Here is a 21425-nt window from a genome sequence, read left to right on the forward strand (position 1 = left end):
CTGCTGAATTCTACCAGACATTTAAAGAACTAACTCCAATTCTCCTCAAACTATTCAGAACAATCGAAAAAGATGGAATCCTCCCAAATTCTTTCTATGAAGCCAGCATCACCTTAATCCCTAAGCCAGAGAAAGATGCAGCACTGAAAGAGAATTACAGACCAATATCCCTGCTGAACATAGACGCAAAAATGCTCAACAAAATTCTGGACAATAGAATACAACAACACATCAGAAAAATCATCCACCCAGACCAGGTGGGATTTATCCCTGTATGCAGGGATGGTTCAGTGTTCACAAATCAATTAATGTGATTCACCAAATTAACAGACTGCAGAAGAAAAACCATATGATTATCTCAATAGATGCAGAGAAAGCATTCGATAAAATTCAACACCGTTTCATGATGAAAACTCTAAGCAAACTGGGTTTGGAAGAAGCATTCCTCAATACAATCAATGCAATTTATGAAAAACCCACAGCCAGCATCCTATTGAATGGGGAAAAGTTGGAAGCATTTCCACTGAGATCTGGTACCAGACAGGGATGCCCACTCTCACCACTGCGATTTAACATAGTTCTGGAAGTCTTAGCCAGAGCTATGAGGCAAGAAAAAGAAATTAAAGGGATATAAATTGAGAAGAAAGAACTCAAACTATCCCTCTTTGCAGACGATATGATGCTTTATTAAGGGGATCCAAAGAACTCTACTAAGAGACTATTGGAACTCATTGAAGAGTTTGGCAAAGTAGCAGGATATAAAATCAATGCACAAAAATCAACAGCCTTTGTATACACAGGCAACACCATGGCTGAGAAAGAACTTCTAAGATCAATTCCATTCACAATAGCTACAAAAACAATCAAACACCTTGGAATAAACTTAACTAAGGACGTTAAAGATCTCTATGGTGAAAATTACAAAACCTTAAAGAAAGAAATAGAAGAGGATACCAAAAAATGGAAAAATCTTTCATGCTCATGCATTGGAAGAATCAACATCATCAAAATGTCCATTCTCCCAAAAGTAATTTATAGATTCAATGCAATCCCAATCAAGATACCAAAGACATTCTTCTCAGATCTAGAAAAAATGATGCTTAAATTCATATGAAGGCACAAGAGACCTCGAATAGCTAAAGCAATCTTGTACAACAAAAACAAAGCTGGAGGCATCACAATACCAGATTTCAGGACACACTACAGGGCAGTTGTAATCAAAACAGCATTGTACTGGTACAGAAACAGTTGGATAGACCAATGGAACAGAATTGAAACACCAGAAATCAATCCAAACATCTACAGCCAACTTACATTTGATCAAGGATCTGAAAGCAGTTTCTGGAGACTGGAAGAAGGCACTAGGGAAAGGGTAAAAGGAAACACAGTAAAAACAAATGAAGATTTAACTCAGCTTAATAAAGAACACCTACAAAAACCTACATCTGACTCAATACTTAATTGTAAACGTGTAACTTTTTCTGTTCTGGTAGGAACAGATCAACAGTGTGCATTCTCAATGCTCTTACCCAATAGGGCACCGGAAGTTGCAGAAAGTGCAGTCAGGCAAGAAGAGAAAATAAATTGTGTATGTGAAAGGAAGAAACAAACTGTCATTCTTTGTAGATACCAAAATTTTCAACTTTGAAAATCCATAACAATCTACAAAAAAAAAAAAACAAACTTTTAGAATTAATAGATGAGTTTAACAAGGGTGCAGGATACAAAAACCATCCTACAAAATTAACGTCATCTCTATAAACCAGCAGCAAATGTGAAAAACAAAAGAAAAAAAATCATAGTATCACTGGGAGCAGGTATTTAGCCTAAGCAGTTAAGATAGCTGCATTATATATTCAAAATGTCTGGGTTTGTTGCCCAAATCTGGCTACTGACTTCAGCTTCCTGACAATGCAGACCTTGGAAGGCAATTCATGTAATTGAATTCCACTCACCCATATGAAAGACCTGGATTGAGTTCCCAGCTCCCAGCTTCACACTAACCTAGCACTAACAATTGCTGGCATTTGGGGTGCACATCAGTGGATGACATCTCTCTCTCTCTCTCTCTCTCTCTCTCTCTCTCTAACACACACAGATTAACAAAGAAAACCATTTGCTAAGAAGGAACATCCTGAGGACTGTATTGAATAAACTCCCCTAAGCTAGTCTGTGAAATGAGCTGCAGAAGTAAAGTTTATCCTCCAGGCTGTCGTTGTGGCATAGCGGGTAAAGCCTACACCTGCAGTGCTGGCATCCCATGTGGGCACCAGTTTGAGTCCCGGATGCTCCACTTCCAATCCAGCTCTCTGCTATGGCCTGGAAAAGCAGTGGAAGATGGCCCAAGTACTTGGGCCCCTGCACCCACATGGGAGACCCGGAGAAAGCTCCTGGCTCCTGGTTTCAGATTGGTGCAGCCCCGGCCATTACATCCAACTGGGGACTGAACAAGTGAAAGAAAAACCTCCCTCTCTCTCTGCCTCTCCTTCTCTCTGTGTGTAAATCTGATTTTCAAATAAATAAAATAAATCTTTTTTTGTTTTTATTTTTTAAACTTTCATTTAATAAATATAACTTTCCAAAGTACAACTTCTGAATTATAGCAGCTTATCCCCCCATAACCTCCCTCCCGGCCGCAAATCATCCCATCTTCTACTCCCTCTCCCATCCCATTCTTCATTGAGATTTATTTTCAATTATCTTTATATGCAGTTCAAATTAGTATATGCTAAGTAAAGATTTCAACAGTTTGAACCCACACAGACACTCAAAGTATAAAGTACTCTTTGAATACTAGTTTTTAATTCTATCAGTTATTATTAGCAGACACTAGTCTTGTTTATGTGATCCCTTTGACATTTAATCCTATCTTTATGATCAATTATGAACTTAAACTGATCACTTTAACTAGTAAGATGGGATTGGTATATGCCAACTTAATCGGATTTGGAGTCCCATGACATGTTTCTAGCTCTACCATTAGGGGTAAGTCTGAATTAACACACAAATAAATCTTTTTCATTCTTTTTACACACACACACACACACACAGAGAGAGAGAGAGAGAGAGAGAGAGAGAGAGAGAGAGAATCTTCCAACTTTCCACCTGCTGGTTCATTCCCCAAATAGCTGCAAGGGCCAGAGCTGGGCCAATGTGAAGCCAGGAGCCAGAAGCTTATTCTGGGTTTGCCATATGGGTGCATGGGCCCAAGCACCTGGGCCATGTTCCACTGCATTCTCAAGCACATTAACAGGAAGCTGGTTTAGAAGTAGAGTAGGCAGGACTCAAACTGGTACCCATATGGATACCAGCACTGCAGGCAGAGGCTTTGCCCACTATACCACAGTGCCAGCCCTTAAAGTTAGAATTTTTAACAAAGGACTTTTGTAATTCATTCAAACTTCTCTTTTACCTTAAAAGGATGCTCTAAATCCTTCCTTCAGGGAATATAATTTGGCTCTTCCATGTGGGTGCAGGGGCCCAAGCACTTGGACCATCTTCCACTGCTTTCCCAGGCACATTAGCAGGGAACTGGGTCAGAAAAGGAACAGCTGGGATCTGAACTGACATTCATATTGGATGCCAGGACTGCAGGCAGAGGCTTAACCTTCTACAGCACAGTGCTGGCTCCTGCATGTGCTGATAAACTCTCTTAATTTGCTAAAATCTTTACATTGCTTCCCAAACTACTTCACAGAGGCTTCCACTAAAATTATACTTTTGTAGTTCCTTAAGGAAGCCAGATGGTCCACTTCAGCCTGTTAGAAGTAAGAATTTATTCATTGCAGGACACCTCTGCCCAGGTTGTCTGTTTCTGAATTACAGATCTTTGGGAAGCTTCTGGTAGACTAAGTTACACAGAGACAATCCAGGAATGTAGGAAATTGCACCCTGGACCATTAAGTAGACTTCATGCATCACATATTTTTTACTCAGCAGTAGCCACAGGCAGCAAACGGATAAGAAAAGGATATCTGATGTTACTATGGATCCAGGGCATAACATACACTGAAAGAAAGAAAAGATACAGCAGCTCAGGAGGACATGGTTCTTGCTCAGTTCCTGACTGCAAAGAAACTTCCTGATTTCTCTCATCAGCTTCCTCATGGAGTATGAGATGGGAACATTAATGCCGTTACCAGGTGCTGTCATGCTGACTTCTCTGTGTAAACTCCTCCTGTCTTCATAATTTTTTTACAAACTGGAACATATTGTATGAACACATAATTTTTTGTAAAACTATACCACAATGTAATCCAGATATAGGAAATCATATTTAAGATCTTTGAGGACAGGTATATATTTTAATTTCACTGTTTTAGTGATATATGTCTTGTTTACTGGAAAGTATCTTTCTTTTCTTTTATGGGGGGGTGGAGACACAAGCTTCTGAGGGTGAGGTGATAACAGAAAATGGCAGTCCATGCCATTGGTTTTATTGCTTGAGGGAGAGCCTTGCTTACCACAATGACTTTCAATCTATCCTGGAGTCCTAGTCGGAGGCATGGTGCCCACCCAATCCAGTGAAGGAAAACACATTTCTTTCTCCCCATCCCCTGACAAGGGTACCCAGGGACCAGTGCGGAGAAAGTGCCATCTTGATGCCAGCAGAGGCTGCAGAAGCACTGACATCATTCATGGCTAGGGGGTTATAACAGAGGCACAAGTCTACATTTCCCACTGACTTTGACTGTGGCCGGGAGGCTTAGTAGGGGGCTGGGCATCCATTTAGGAATGTGATGTGCCACCATCCCCTAAACCTATCACTGGCTAGGGGCTCAAGATGCCAAGTTGGAGCACCCACAGGCAGCTGGCTTCTGGGAATATCTCTGTTTACTCCATGGGCAGAGCAAGCTCATGGGGCTGAGACGGGAACCTATGCATGCTGTGATTTTTGGAACTCTGTGCACAAAAAGATGTGGGTAGTGTAGCAGGATCTCTGGGCATTCATTGTGTCTGGTATCAGAGGCTGAGAGCTCCCTGACAGTCTGTGTCATCGCAGATGGTTCTGTGCTCACACTGACTGCACAGATCCACTGTGACTGCACAGATCCACTGTGGAGTCCATGCACCTGTGTGGGTAAGGGCTGTAGCCACTGTGGGCTAACACAGAACATTTATCACTTGGAAGAAATGAATAAATGAAGGTTAAATAAAGACTTTCCAAAACAAACAAAAATTGGAAGAATTTGTAACCACATGTCCAGTCTTACAATTTATACTTAAGGATGTGCTACACAGAAAAACAGAGAATGACAGTCATCATTATGAAAGAAGGTGAAAGCAGAAAATCTCCCAGTAAATGTACAAAGAAAATCCAAAACATACAATATATATTTATGGAAAAATGGTAGGGCCAAATGCTTTGCTTTCAATGATAACCATTGATGTAAATGGTCTACGCTGGCTAATTAAAAGACACAGACTGACTGAATAGAATAAAAAACCAAGACATAACTATTTGCTACCTACAAGTAATGCATCTCAATACAAAGACACATGCAGACTGAAAATGAAAGCATGAAAAAAAAAATAATTCATGCTAATGGAAAGCAAAACCAACCAGATATAGGCATCCTAATATCAGATAAAATAGACTTGAACACAAAAACTGTTAGAAAAAGAAGGTCATTATGTAATGATCAAGGGATCAATTCAAGAGGAATATATGACAATCATAAATATGTATGCACCCAATGTCAGAGCACATAGCTGTTTCAAAGAAATGTTAATGCATCTAAAGCGAGACATAGACTCCAATACCATAATAATGGGGGACTTCAAGTCCCACTTTCATCAGTGGACAGATCAGCTAGACAGAAAACCAACAACAACAACAACAACAAAAAAAACACAAGAGAACTAATCAACCCTATGGACCAAATGTACCTAACTGATATCTACAGAACCTTTCAGCTCACAGCTGCTTAATGCACATTCTTTTCATCAATGCATGGAATTTTGTCTAGCGTAGACCATATGCTACTCCAAGAAAGCACAGCTCAGCAAATTTAAAAAAATGAAATCATACCCTGTGTCTTTTGTGACCAAAAAGGAATGAAGCCAGAAATGAACTACTTAAGGATCTGTAGAAAATATGCTAATAAATGTACAATGAACAACATGCTCCTTAATGAACAGTGGGTCAAAGAAGACATCAAAAAGAAATAAAAATATTCCTGGAAACAAATGAAGACGACAGTACAACATACCAAAAATTATGAAATGCAACAAAATCACTGTTAATAAGGGAGTTTATATCAACTAGTGCCTACATCAATAAATTGGGAAGACATAAAATAAATGAGCTATTAATGCATCTCAAGAACCTAGAAAAACAACAACAAACCAAACCGCAAATTAGCAGGAGGAAGTAAATAATTAAAATTAAAAGAGTAAACGAAATTGAAACCAAAAAGAATAATACAAAAGGTTAATTAAATGAAAGATTTTTTTGAAAAACAAATACAAAACAATAAAAAGCAAAATTGATACACTATTGGCCTAATTAACAACAACACAAAGAGATACAAATAGATAAGATCAGAGATGAAACAGACATATTACAAAGTATAGCATAGAAATATCAGGAATTACTACAAACAGCTGCCAACAAATTTGAAAAATCAGGAAACATGTATAGGTTCCTTGACACATACCATCTACCAAAACTGAGTCATGAAGACACAGAACACTGAAACAGACAAATAACCAAGACAGAGATTGAATCAATAACAAAGATATTCCCAAAAAAAGAAAATCCCAGGATTGGCTTAACTGCTGAATTCTACCAACTTTTAGTGAAAACCTAATTCCAATTCTTCTCAAGCTATTCAACACAATTCAAAGGGAGGGAATCATCCCAAACTCCTTCTAGGAAGCCAGTATCACCTTAATTCCAAAACAAAGAAAAGATATAACAAAGAGAAAGAACTATAGCCCAATATCTCTGATTAACATAGATATAAAAATCCTCAACAAAATACTAGCTGATCAAATCCAACAACACTTCAGAAAGATCATTTAACCAGACCAAGTGAGATTTATCCCTGGTATGTAGGGATAGTTCAACACAAATCAATAAATGTGATACATCACATTAACAAACCAAAGAATAAAAAACATCTGACTATCTCAATAGACGTAGAAATAGCATCTGATAACACACAACATCATTTCATGATAAAAAACCTAAAGTAAATTGGGATAGAATGTACATTTCTCAATCCATTTGAGGGAATATTTGACAAACCCAAATCTGGAAGCATACTGAATGAAGGTAAATTGGAAGCGTTTCCACTAAGATCCAGAACCAGACAAGCATGCCCACTTTTACCATTGGTATTCAATATAGTTCTGGAAGTTTTAACAAGAGTCATTAGGAAAGAAAAAGAAATCACAGTGATACAAATTATAAAGGAGGTAGTAAAATTATCCCTATTTGTAGATGGCATTATTGTCTACATAGGGGAACCAAAAATTTCCACTAAGAGAATATTTGAACTCATGAGAGAGTTTGAAAAGTTGCAGGATATAAAATCAACACATAAAAATGAATAGTGTTTGTTTACATAGAAAATGACATGGCTTAGAAAGAACTGAAAATATAACAAGGTACAATTAACCAATCAACAACTTGGACACATCAATAGTAACAACGTGGAACTCTTGAAATTTAAATGGTCATGGTGAGTTAATGAGCACAAACACATTGGAAAACACTTTGCTATAACTTGGTTTATTTGAAGATCTTTTTTTTTAACTTTTATTTAATGAATATAAATTTCCAAAGTACGGCTTATGGATTACAATGGCTTCCCCCCCATAACGTCCCTCCCACCCGCAACCCTCCCCTTTCCCATTCCCTCTCCCCTTCCATTCACATGAGGATTCATTTTCAATTCTCTTTATATACAGAAGATCAGTTTAGCATACATTAAGTAAAGATTTCAACAGTTTGCTCCCACACAGAAACATCAAGTGAAAAATAATAGATGATTTTTTAAATGATGATGAAATCAGATCAGACCTATTGTCATGTTTAATTCCAGTGAGAGTCAAGTTGGGAATTGCTAATTTCTTCTTTTTTTAACAGAAGATCAGCTTAGTATACATTAAGTAAAGATTTCAACAGTTTGCACCCCCATAGAAACACAAAGTGAAATATACTGTTTGAGTACTCGTTATGGCATTAAGCCTCAATGTACAGCACATTAAGGATAGAGATCCTACATGAGGAATAAGTGCACAGTGACTCCTGTTGTTGACTTTACCAATTGACACTCCTGTCTATGGCATCAGTAATCTCCCTATGCTCCAGTCATGAGTTTCCAAGGCTATGGAAGCCCCTTGAGTTCTCCGACTCTTATCTTGTTTAGACAAGGTCATAGTCAAAGTGGAGGTTCTCTCCTCCCTTCAGAGAAAGGTACCTCCTTCTTTGAAGACCTGTTCTTTCCATTGGGATCTCACTCACAGAGATCTTCCATTTAGTTTGTTTGTTTGTTTGTTTGTTTGTTTGTTTTTTGCCAGGTGTCTTGGCTTTCCATGCCTGAAATACTCTCATGGGCTTATCTGAAAGCTTCTGTCACACGAATGCCGTTCTGCATAGCTTAGAGAAACTTCAAGTATTGAATGAAGGAAACCTATCTAATAATCTGCATAGCTGCTTTTATTGTAATACCAAAAATAAAGACCAACCCAAATCAATTCAACTAGAGTGGATAAATTTTCTCCATATGTCTTTTATAATAGGACACAATAAATTAATGAAAATAACCTACACTGAAATGCCTAAGAATAAATATTACAAATACAGTATAGAGCAAACTCAGTAAATTGAAGAATGACATAAACAGTATGATTCCAAAGCTCAAAATTATATGTCAAAGTAATATCTTGATTAGCCCTGTATTCATATTTAGGCCAATGTAATGAGATTAAAATAAGGAAATTAGTAACCAGGATGGGATTAAAGAGGGGCCAATAGAAACCTTTAAAGAGGTGGGTAGGTGTTTATAGACAGAGTGGTTGTACGTGAATGCTCATTAACTATTTTTAAAGATTTTATTTATTTATTTATTTGACAGGCAGAATTACAGACTGTGGGGGAGAGAGACAGAAAAGTCTTCCTTCCGTTGGTTCACTCCCCAAATGGCTGCAACGGCTGGAGCTGCACCGATCCGAAGCCAGGAGCCAGGTGCTTCTTCTTGGTCTCCCATGTGGGTGTAGGGGCCCAAGGACGTGGGCCATCTTACTGCTTTCCCAGGCCATAGCAGAGAGCTGGACTGGAAGAGGAACAACCAGGACTAGAGCTGGCGCCCATATGGGATGCTGGTGATGCAGGCAGAAGATTACCCTATTGTGCCATGGCACCGGCACCCTCATTAACTATAATTCTTTACATCTTTCTCAATAACATATCATTTAAAAGTTTTGAAGGAGATGAAAATAATATAAAAATAATTGGAATCACAGTGCTATGGTCTGAATGTTTGTGTGCTTCCTAAAATTCCTATGTGGAAATACTAACACCCAACTTGACAGTGTTAGGAGTGGTTAGTTCATGAGGGTTGAGCCCTCATGAATGGAATTAGTACCCTTGTATAAAAGGCCTGAGGGAGCTCAGTTGTCCCTTCCACCATGTAAGACACCATGGAAATTAGACTTCTAAGAATCAGAAAATTGGATCTCACCAGCCACCAAATCTCAGCCTCCAGAAATGTGAGGATAAATTTCTGTCATTTATAAGCCAGCCTGTTTATGACTGACGTGCATTGCTACAGTGTGGCCACAGTATTGGGGAAATGCAACAGGAAAAAATGATCAAAACAAAGAATGCATGGCATCATTGGAAATGTGGAGTGCACCCGGACTCACTGGTAAGAAGGTCACATGTGGCCGGCGCCGTGGCTCACTAGGCTAATCCTCTGCCTAGCGGCGCCAGCACACCGGGTTCTAGTCCTGGTCGGGGCGCCGGATTCTGTCCCGGTTGCCCCTCTTCCAGGCCAGCTCTCTGCTGTGGCCAGGGAGTGCAGTGGAGGATGGCCCAGGTGCTTGGGCCCTGCACCCCATGGGAGACCAGGAAAAGCACCTGGCTCCTGGCTCCTGGCTCCTGCCATCGGATCAGCGCGGTGCGCTGGCCGCAGCATGCCAGCTGCGGCGGCCATTGGAGGGTGAACCAACGGCAAAAGAAAGACCTTTCTCTCTGTCTCTCTCTCTCACTGTCCACTCTGCCTGCCAAAAAAAAAAAAAAAAGTCCCATGCAAACACAGAGCTAAGTGGAGCTCACAGCCAACTATGCTTCTGCTGTTCAGATTTGTCTGTGCATGGGATGTTCCTTCAGCTTCAGCTCCCTCGTGTCTCTATCATTTACATCCCACTGTTCCTATTATCACTCAATTATTAGACACTTCTTGTTTTTTAACTTTTATTTAATAAATATAAATTTCCAAAGTACAACTTTTGGATTATAGTGTCTTTCCTCCTCCCCCACTGAAGAACCTTAAAAATCAAACCAAGATGGAGTGACTTAAACTAACACTATTAAAAACAAGAAGTCACCTTTGCCCCAAATAAAAAATTAAAGTTTAAAATTACAGCCCTAAACTTTTTCCCCCAAAGCTAAAATTAGGTGCAGCTATAGCTATAAAGCTATAGGGACCCTATGCTTAGCTAGCTGCGACACTTGTGCCTGGCTGTGCTAAGACCTAACCCAGTTTGTATACCTCCTAATACTCAACTGTGTGGGAAGCGGGACACTGCTCTCCCACAAGGGGAACAAAGGGAGCGAGACGTCACGCTCCCCCCCCCCCAGGGTGGACAAGAAGGCGCTGGCAGGGAAAGGAACTACTAAAGAAGTAAACAGCAAAATGGCAATGAGGTGCATGCCTCCCATGTGATCCTGTAGCTGATTGGATAGAAGACGCATGCCCTTCACATGAACAACTCATGGATTGGACTGCTGTGTGAATGGACTCTATAGTGCTTTTGATTGATTGGTTGCTGCGGGTATATAAACCATGTGGCTTTGTGCTGGGGGCGCTCTCTGGACTCCCGAGTTCAGGAGGCCCGTCTGCCAGACGCCGAATAAATCCTCTTGCTTTTGCATCAGCTGGTCTGGAGTCTGAGTCTCTGGGGTGTGCCTCTCAACATGTTAGCATCCTCACTCCGAGGGTCTAACATTTTGGGGGCTCATCTCATCTGGGATTGGTGCACCCCCAGACTCAATTCCAGGTTCGGTTGGAGGTAAGAGCTAGCTCAGTTTTCGTGTTGCTGTTTTGTGTGTTTGTATGTCTTCGGCGTTTCAAAAAATTGTACCTGTACAGGGCTTGTTTCGCTTGGGCCAGCGGGGGAGGCAGACATGCCCTGAGACCCCTGGTCCTGCTCTGGAGGACGCTCCAAGAGTTTTGTGAGGGAAAGAGAGAGATCAGGTCTCTCTCCTCCCCGGGGAACCCGGCCATGGTCGGCCGCTCCCCTCTTGTCGTACTTTCGGTTTGTGGCCGATCAGTTGCTGCTCGGCTTGTGTGTGGTTTGTTCTGTTCCTCTGTCTAGTCGGTGTCCTGTACGTTGTCGATTTAATTGTTTTACCCATGGGTCAACAACTAACTACCCCTTTAAGTCTGACTTTAGGACACTGGAAAGAGGTCATGAAACGGGCACATAACCAGTCAGTGTAAGTGCACAAGAAAAAGTGGCTGGCTTTCTGTACCTCTGAGTGGCCCTCCCTCGAGGTCGGATGGCCGCGGGACAGCACTTTTAACCTTACTACTATTTTACAGGTCAAAGAGAAGGTTTTCCAAATGGGACTGCATGGACATCTGGACCAAGTGCCCTATATTGTCACCTGGGAGAGTCTCTCCCAAGATCCCCCAACATGGGTTAAGCCTTTCCTTTCCTCTTTAGGGGCACAGACCCCAAAACCTGGCCCCGGGCCTACTTCAACCCCACTCGTGCCCTTACCTTCGGTGCTGCCCACTTCTTCTTCCCTTCTTCCCCTGAATGAACCACTTAAGCCTATGCCTAAAACTCCACCAGTTCTCCCAGACACTCAGGAAAATCTTCTACTTCTAGACCCTCCTCCTCCGTACCCTCCTCAGGTCCCACCACAGTTGGTTCAGGAACCCCAGGACCCTGAGCCACCCTCCCCCGACTCCACCGAAATAGGAGGGTTAGAGCCTTCCTCCTCCCCACCCTCTACTCGCTTGCGGCTGCGGAGGGAACGTGCCGGTGGCCCGGAGGGTGTCTGGTCCTCTCAAGCATTTCCTTTAAGGTCGGTGGCCGGCCAGATTCAGTATTGGCTGTTCTCCGCCTCCGACCTATACAACTGGAAGACCCACAATCCCTCCTTTTCCCAAGCTTTGACCGGATTAATTGAATCCATTCTACTCACTCACCAACCAGCTTGGGATGACTGTCAGCAACTTTTACAGGCCCTCCTCACTATGGAGGAAAAACAGCGAGTCATATTAGAAGCTCGTAAAAATGTGCTGGGAGCAGATGGCAGGCCGACTCAACTGCCTAACGAGATTGAGGACGTCTTCCCTCTGACTCGCCTGGAGTGGGACTACAACACCGTGGCCGGTAGGGAGCGACTCCGTCTCTATCACCAGACTCTGTTAGCGGGTCTCAAAGGGGCAGGGAAGCACCCCACTAATTTGGCCAAGGTACGTGCGATTATCCAGGGTCAGGAAGAGACTCCGGCAGGGTTCTTAGAACGTTTAATGGAAGGTTATCGCATGTATACCCCTTTTGACCCTCTGGCCACCGAACGCCAGTCAGATGTAATTATGTCATTTATCAGACAGTCGGCTCCCGATATCTGAAACAAATTACAACGACTGGACGGGCTGCAAGGGTATACATTACAAGACCTACTAAAGGAGGCAGAAAAAAATTTCAATAAAAGGGAGACACAGGAGAAGGAAGAAAGATTACGCAAAGAGCAAGAGCGGAGGGAGGACATCCGAGACAAAAAGCGGAATTGAGACTTAACCAAAATTTTGGCCACAGTAGTGCAGGGTGCAGGGCAAGGTAGGCCAGGACAGAATAAGACCCTGGGAGACAAAAGAAGGCCCCGAGTAGAACAAGACCAATGTGCCTACTGCAAAGAAAGGGGACACTGGGTTAAGGACTGCCCTAAGCCTCCCCGATGTGACTAAGCCCTTCACATTGTACATTGATGAACGAAGGGGAATAGCGAAGGGCACCCTGGTTCAGAAGCTGAGACCTTGGAAAAAGCTGGTGGCTTACCTTTCAAAAAAATTGGATAATGTGGCCGCTGATTGGCCCCCGTGTCTGCGCATGGTGGCCACAGTGGCAGTCCTTGTCAAAGATGCAGATAAATTGACTCTAGGACAATCCCTCACCGTGGTGGGCCCCCATGCCATCGACACCATCATCTGGCAGCCGCCAGATAGGTGGCTCTCCAATGCCCGAGTGACTCACTACCAAGCCATGTTGCTCAACCCGGAGCGGATTCAGTTTGGACCTGCCACCCCCCTGAAGCTGGCTACCCTGCTCCCGGACATGGAGCCCGGCGCCTGGGTACCTCATGAATGTCATCAAATCCTGGCTGAGGCCCATGGTACCCGGGAGGACCTGACGGATCAGCCGTTGCTGGACGCAGAACATACCTGGTACACCAACGGGAGCAGTTTTCTACAAAACGGTGAGCGGAGGGCGGGGGCGGCCATGGTGGAGGGACACTCCATAATATGGGAAAGCACCTTGCCTGTGGGAACCTCGGCTCAGAAAGCCGAGCTTGTGGCCCTCACACAGGCCCTCAGACAAGCTACCAGGAAAAAAGTTAACATCTATACTGATAGCCGCTATGCGTTTGCTACTGCCCATATACATGGAGAAATTTACCGAAGAAGAGCCCTCTTAACCTCAGCAGGAAAAGACATATAGAACAAGACTGAAATTTTAGACCTCTTACAGGCACTTTTCCTACCTAAAAAGTTGAACATAATTCACTGTCCTGGACACCAGCGGGGAAGTGACCCCATAGCAAGAGGAAATAGGATGGCGGACGAGGTTGCCAGAACGGCTGTGGTGGGCCCGCAGACTTTATACCTGAGTACTGCGGTGGCCCACCATACGCCAGACCGTGGGGACCTCCCCTTCCCCTATTTAGATCAATATTTGGACGAAATCCAGCAGCTTGGGGTGGATTACGATGAACAAAAGGGAGTTTGGACACTCCACGACAAAGTTGTCCTGCCCCACAAAATGGCCCGTGAACTAATAACTCAACTCCATATGTGGACTCATTTAGGACATAAAAAAAAAAAAAACTAAAAATGCTGCTGCAACAAAAAGATCAACCTTACTTTATCCCAAGGCTTAACTCTCTAGTTCAACAGGCCACCGAGTCCTGCATTCCCTGAGCGAAGGTCAATGCGGGGCACCTCAAGCTGCCGGAAGGAACAAGGTTCCAGGGAGATCAAACCGGAGTCAATTGGGAAGTAGACTTCACCGAGGTTAAGCCAGGAAAATATGGTAACAAGTATCTCCTAGTTTTTGTAGACACCTTCTCTGGGTGGGTGGAAGCCTTCCCCACCAAACGAGAAACCGCTCAAGTGGTCGTCAAAAAAATCATCGAGGACATCTTCCCACGATTTGGTCTCCCTCAGGTAATTGGGTCTGATAACGGGCCTGCCTTCGTCTCCCAGGTAAGTCAGCTGGTGGCCAAAACGCTGGGGATAAATTGGAAATTACATTGTGCTTATAGACCCAAAGTTCAGGACAGGTAGAACGGACAAATAAACAATTAAAGAGACCTTAACTAAATTAGCTATGGAGACTGGCACTAGAGACTGGGTCCAACTCCTCCCTATGGTCTTGTTCCAGGTCTGGAACACCCCCTCACACCATGGATTAACCCCATATGAAATATTGTATGGGGGACCCCCTCCTGCCGCAAATCTGCTTGACCCTATGCTTGACCCCTTTATTAACGCGCCTAATTTGCAGGCACAACTAAAGGCGCTCCAGATTATACAGAACCAGATCTGGAAACCTCTAGCTGCGGCCTACCGGACCGGGAACGCGTCCCACGTCAAGCGAGCACCATCGGGAGCTGATAGAGCTTCGGGAGAGCCAGCACAATGGAAATTGCAACGCACCCAAAATCCGCTCAAGCTAAGATTTTTAAAAACTACATAATGCTCTTAACTTTGCTTGCCTCAGCTGTAATGACTGAAAATCCCACGTCCCCCAAAACCTTACTTGGCAGATAGTGTCGGCCTCGGGTAACATTGTATGGTCCTGTAGCCAACTCGCAACTGTTTGGACGTGGTGGCCATCCCTTACCCTGGACTTGTGCGTACTAGCAGATGATCTGGAAACCTGGAACCTCCCAGATTTCAACCTTGATAGGGCTATCCTGGGAACCCCAGACCACCTGCCTGGGTGCAGCAAGTCCAATATGCAAACCTCCCTTAAATCTTTTGATTTTTATGTATGCCCCCAGAGGGATAGGGGGGACCCCTACAAACGTAGATGTGGCGGGGCAGAACATTTACACTGCAGGTCTTGGGGTTGTGAAACCACGGGGGACGCTTACTGGAAACCCTCCTCCAGCTGGGATCTCATTAGGGTTACACGGGCTATGAAGGGGGGCGCCAACCTACTACAGACAACCCCCTAAACATAACCTTTACCCGCCATGGACAGAGCAATCGGGAATGGATAAAAGGTAAACGATGGGGCCTCCGGCTGTATCAGCACGGCCATGATAAGGGCCTCATTTTCTCAATCCGGCTGAGCATAAAAAGCCCAAACCCCATGTCAGTAGGTCCCAACCATGTCTTAATGGACCAGGGACCACCGTTGGGGAAACACGGTGGGGGAGTAGCCGCCCGGCTCCCAGCCGCCCCACCGGCCTCCTCCCCGCAGGCAGCTGCCCCAACCCAGTCGCCTACCCCAACCCGATTACCCCCAAGTGTCCAAACCCCGACTCTAGTAGCCAAACCTCCTTCGACTACCGGGCAAAGATTGCTTAATCTTATCAAAGGGGCTTATTTTGCTATTAACCATACCAATCCGGACCTAACTTCCTCTTGCTGGCTTTTTCTTACTTCCAGCCCCCCGTATTATGAAGGTATTGCAATAACTGGACCCTATATTGCCACTAATAGTAGTCAGTGTCCCTGGGAGGAGTCACGGCCTAGACTCACCTTAACCCAAGTTTCCGGAAAAGGAACGTGCCTGGGAAACCCTCCCCCATCTCATATACAGCTGTGTAATGTTACCATCCCAAGTGCAAATTTAATAACCTATGCCCATGTTAGTCCAGGCTACGGAAACTGGGGGGCTTGTAACAAGGGACTTACCCCCTGTGTGTCTCCCTCGGTCCTTAGTGCCACCCAGGACTTTTGCGTTATGGTACAGCTAGTGCCTAAAATAATTTACCATCCAACCAACACCCTAGAAGATTCCTATGATAGACACCCCACCCGCTTTCGCAGAGAACCAGTTTCTCTGACCCCAGCAGTCCTATTAGGGCTCGGAGTTGCGACAGAGGTTGGAACTGAAACAACAGCCTTAATCCAGGGTCCTCGATATTACAATGACTTAAAAAACGCCATTGATGAGGACATACAGGCCCTGGAACAATCTATAACTAGGCTGAAGGAATCCCTCACTTCCCTGTCCGAGGCAGTCTTACAAAATAGGAGAGGACGTGACTTACTCTTTCTCGAGAAAGGGGGCCTTTGTGCAGCCCTTGGTGAAGAGTGCTGTTTTTATGTCGACCACTCAGGAGTCATAGAAGACTCCATGGCAAAACTAAGGGCTAGGTTGGACAAAAGACGTAAAGATCGGGAGGCCCAACAAGGCTGGTTTGAGGGTTGGTTCAACAAGTTCCCCTGGTTAACCACTCTCATTTCCACAGTCACGGGCCCCCTCATTGTCCTCCTCCTAATTTTAACTTTTGGCCCGTGCATCCTCAATCAGTTGCTGCAGTTCATCCGGGACCAGTTGTCCATCATGCAGGCCCTTGTACTCACCCAACAATACGAGGCGCTCAGAGACGGTGCTGACCTTTAGATTTTAGGATTAAAATCTCACAAGCCAGAGGAGGGGCGGAGCCAAGTTGGCAGAATAGTGAGGGCGCGCACCGATAGTCTGGGAAAATTTAGTTTAATAAAAGGGGAGTTACGGTAGCCTCAGAAAAAGGACAAGGAAAATACTGCAGAGGAAACTCTTCTGGATCTAGTGGCTGTGAATCGGAGGAACTACTGGGAGAACAAGGTCGCCCACCACGCAGAAGCCAAGCCGCGGGAGCCACAGGGTCTGTGCGCCAGTGCAGGAAGGGGAGTGCATGTCACACAGACACCAGTGGGGAGAGTTGGGACGCCCAGGGCTCCGAGTCCACACATCAGCGCTGGAAGGGGAGGTGAGCTCAATAACTGAGACATTGGCGGGGAAACGGGGGTCAGAATCTAGAGGGGAGCCGGAAAGTGCACCAGACTCACTACAGGAGAGAAGGAAAAAAAAGGTGGGGGGTTTCTCTCTCCGCCAACCTTGCAAAGGTTGCAAGGCTGCAAGGCTTGAAGAGTTTGCAAGAGACAAAGAGCAGGCCCCCTCTCTGGATTTACATAACAACAGGGGAGAGCTAAGGAACTGAGTCACTACAATTCAGTAGCCTAGGCAACCCAGTGGGAGTCCAGAGGAGAAACCGAGCCTGCACAGACTCTTTGGGTAGAAGCCAGAGACGGGAAGCTAAAGACCATCAATTCTGCACAGCCGTGCCATGCAGTATTACTTACCCCCTGAATAAATAAAATAAATAAATAAATAAATAAAAAGAGAGAGATTTACCACGCATAACCTGAGGGTGTCATCTTTGCACACCCGTAACCCGGAAGAACCAAGCAGAGCTCTCAGGCCACACCCATCTCAAGCCTCCAAGGCTCCTCCAACAGCAGGCAGTCCACTTAACGCAGACATAGTATAAAATATATAAAACTTAATATGACTGGTTTAATTCTGTAATTAATACACAGTTATTCTTAAGTGTTGAAAATTAACTGAAATGTGATCCCTGTTAAACATAAGAGTGGGAATAAGAGAGGGAAGAGATGTATAATTTGGGACATGCTCAAGCTGACTTGCCCCAAATGGTAGAGTTAGAAACATACCAGGGGATTCCAATTCAATCCCGGCATGTTGGCATGTACCAATGCCATCTCACTAGTCCAGGTGATCAATTTCAGTTCACAATTGATCATAATGAAAGGACTAAGAGTCAAAGGGAGCACATTAACAAGTCTAGTACCTGCTAATACTAACCGATAGAATAAATAAAGGGGAGAGTGATCCAACATGGGAAGCGAGATACTCAGCAGACTCATAGAATGGCAGATGTCCTAAACAGCACTCTGGCCTCAGAATCAGCCCTAAAGCCATTCGGATCTGGCTGAAAAGCCCATGAGAGTATTTCAGGCATGGAAAGCCAAGACACTCTGGCAAAAAAAAAAAAAAAAAAAAACCAACCCTAAATGAAAGATCTCTGTGAGTGAGATCCCAGTGGAAAGAACAGGTCTTCAAAGAAGGAGGTACCTTTCTCTGAAGGGAGGAGAGAACTTCCACTTTGACTGTGACCTTGTCTAAAGAAGATAAGAGTCAGAGAACTCAGAGGGCTTCCATAGCCTTGGAAACTCATGACTGGAGCATAGGGAGATTACTGATGCCATAGACAGGAGTGTCAATTGGTAAAGTCAACAACAGGAGTCACTGTGCACTTACTCCTCATGTAGGATCTCTGTCCTTAATGTGCTGTACATTGAGATTTAATGCTATAACGAGTACTCAAACAGTATATTTCACTTTGTGTTTCTATGGGGTGCAAACTGTTGAAATCTTTACTTAATGTATACTAAACTGATCTTCTGTAAAAAAAAAAAAGTATGGTATGGGGGGGAAGCCATTGTAATCCATAAGTCGTACTTTGGAAATTTATATTCATTAATTAAAAGTTAAAATAAATAAATAAATAAATAAAGGATTAATATCTCTCCAAAAAGAAAAGGGGGAAATGAAGAACCTTAAAAATCAAACCAATTGGAGTGACTTAAGCTAACACTATTAAAAACAAGAAGTCACCTTTGCCCCAAATAAAAAATTAAAGTTTAAAATTACAGCCCTAAACTTTTTCCCCCAAAGCTAAAATTAGGTGCAGCTATAATAATAAGGGACCCTATGCTTAGCTAGCTGCGACACTTGTGCCTGGGTGTGCTAAGACCCAACCCAGTTTGTATACCTCCTAATACCCAAATAATGGTGTGGGAAGCGGGACACTGCTCTCCCACAAGGGGAACAAAGGGAGCAAGATGTCGCGCCCCCCCCCCCCCGATGGACAAGAAGGCGCTGGCAGGGAAAGGAACTGCTAAAGAAGTAAACAGCAAAATGGCGATGAGGTGCATGCCTCCCGTGTGATCCCGTAGCTGATTGGATAGAAGACGCATGCCCTTCACATGAACAACTCGCGGATTGGACTGCTGTGTGCATGGACTCTATAGTGCTTTTGATTGATTGGTTGCTGCGGGTATATAAACCATGTGGCTTGTACTGGGGGCGCTCTCTGGACTCCCGGGTTCAGGAGGCCCGTCTGCCAGACGCCGAATAAATCCTCTTGCTTTTGCATCAGCTGGTCTGGAGTCTGAGTCTCTGGGGTGTGCCTCTCGACGTGTTAGCATCCTCACTCTGAGGGTCTAACACCATAACCTCCTTCCCACTGTAACCATCCCATCTCCAGCTCCCTCTCCCATCCCATTCACATCAAGATTCATTTTCAATTATCTTTATACACAGAAGATCAATTTAGTATATATTAAGTAAATAATTCTACAGACTGCAACCACACAGACACACAACGTATAAAGTACTGTTTCAGTACTAGTTATACCGTTAATTCACATAGTACAACACATTAAGGACAGAGATCTTACATGGGGAGTAGGTGCACAGTGACTCCCGTTGTTGATTTAACAATTGACACTCTTGTGTATGTCAGCAGTAATCACCCGAGGCTCTTGTCATGATGATCATATTTAGACAAGGTCATAGTCAAAGTGGAAGTTCTCTCCTCCCTTCAGAGAAAGGTACCTCCTTCTTTGATGGCCCATTCTTTCGGATGGGATCTCACTCACAGAGATCTTTCATTTAGTTTTTTTTTTTTTTTCACAGTGTCTTGGCTTTCCATGCCTGAAATACTCTCATGGACTTTTTAGCCTGATCTGACTGAAAAGTGATCCCTGTTAAATATAAGATTGGGAATATGAGAGGGAGGGGATGTACAGTTCGGCACATGCTCAATCAGACTTGCCCCAAATGGTAGTTAGAAACGTGCCAGGGGATTCCATTTCAATCCCGGCAAGGTGGCATGTACCAATGCCATATCACTAGTCAAAGTGATCAGTTTCAGTTCATAATTGATCATAATGATAGGATTAAGAGTCAAAGGGATCACATAAGCAAGACTAGTGTCTGCTAATACTAAGTGATAGAATAAAATGAGAGAATGATCCAACATGGGAAACGGGATACACAGCAGACTCCTAGAATGGCAGATGTCCTAAACAGCATTCTGGCCTCAGAATTAGACACTAACTATTAAAAAAATTTATTTGAAAGGCAGAGTTACAGTGGGAAGGAGAGAGAGGGAGAAATATGAATGAATAGATGATAGATGACAGATAGATATGTTCTATCCACTGGTTCACTCCCCAGTGGCTGCAATGGCTGGGACTAAGCCAGGCAGAAGCCAGGAGCTTAGAATGCCTCCTGGGTCTCCCTTGTGGGTGGTAGGGGACCAATCATTTGGGCCATTTTCTGCTTCTTTCCCAGGCACATTAGCAGGGACCTAAATCAAATGTGGAACAGCTGAAACTCAAACTGGTACTCATTTGGGATACCAGATTCTCATTTTCAGCTTAACCCCCTGTGCCTTGCAGGGCCTGACACAGTATTTTAAAGGTTCTTAAAGCCATATGTGATTCTTAATAAATGTTATATAAGTAAACAGAGTAAATAAAATAACATCTCCAAGTGACCCTCACCTTTCTTGAAATGCTTCTTTGTGTTTCTTAATTTGTTCCAGCATAATTTGGCCATTGTTGGCAGTAGAATAGCAGACTTGAATTTAAGTTCTGGCTTCAATTAGAAGGCCTGTGTTTGAGTTATCAAGTTGTAGTTTGTTTCTGTTGTGAAAGGCAATGAAAAAGTTTATGTGATTTCTGAGAGCATTCATTTAAAAATAATTCTCTGATTGAAATATGAATTGTAAGTAAATTTAAAAGTCCAGGATAAGAACAATTTATACAAAACTTCTTTGGGTAGAACTGAGATTACAGTGTCATCACACATAAAAGTATCTTTGGATATGTATAATTGTATAAGAACTATAATTTTGCATATCTATG

The 21425-nt window shown here is 43.5% G+C and overlaps 1 pseudogene; it reads left to right on the forward strand.

Annotated features, from left to right (window-relative positions):
- Positions 1 to 12014: 12014 nt before the first annotated feature.
- LOC138843929 (uncharacterized) lies at positions 12015 to 15165 on the forward strand (annotated as a pseudogene).
- Positions 15166 to 21425: the final 6260 nt, after the last annotated feature.

Source organism: Oryctolagus cuniculus, chromosome 10 (genome assembly GCF_964237555.1).
Source record: "Oryctolagus cuniculus chromosome 10, mOryCun1.1, whole genome shotgun sequence".
In the NCBI taxonomy this organism is placed as follows: domain Eukaryota; kingdom Metazoa; phylum Chordata; class Mammalia; order Lagomorpha; family Leporidae; genus Oryctolagus; species Oryctolagus cuniculus.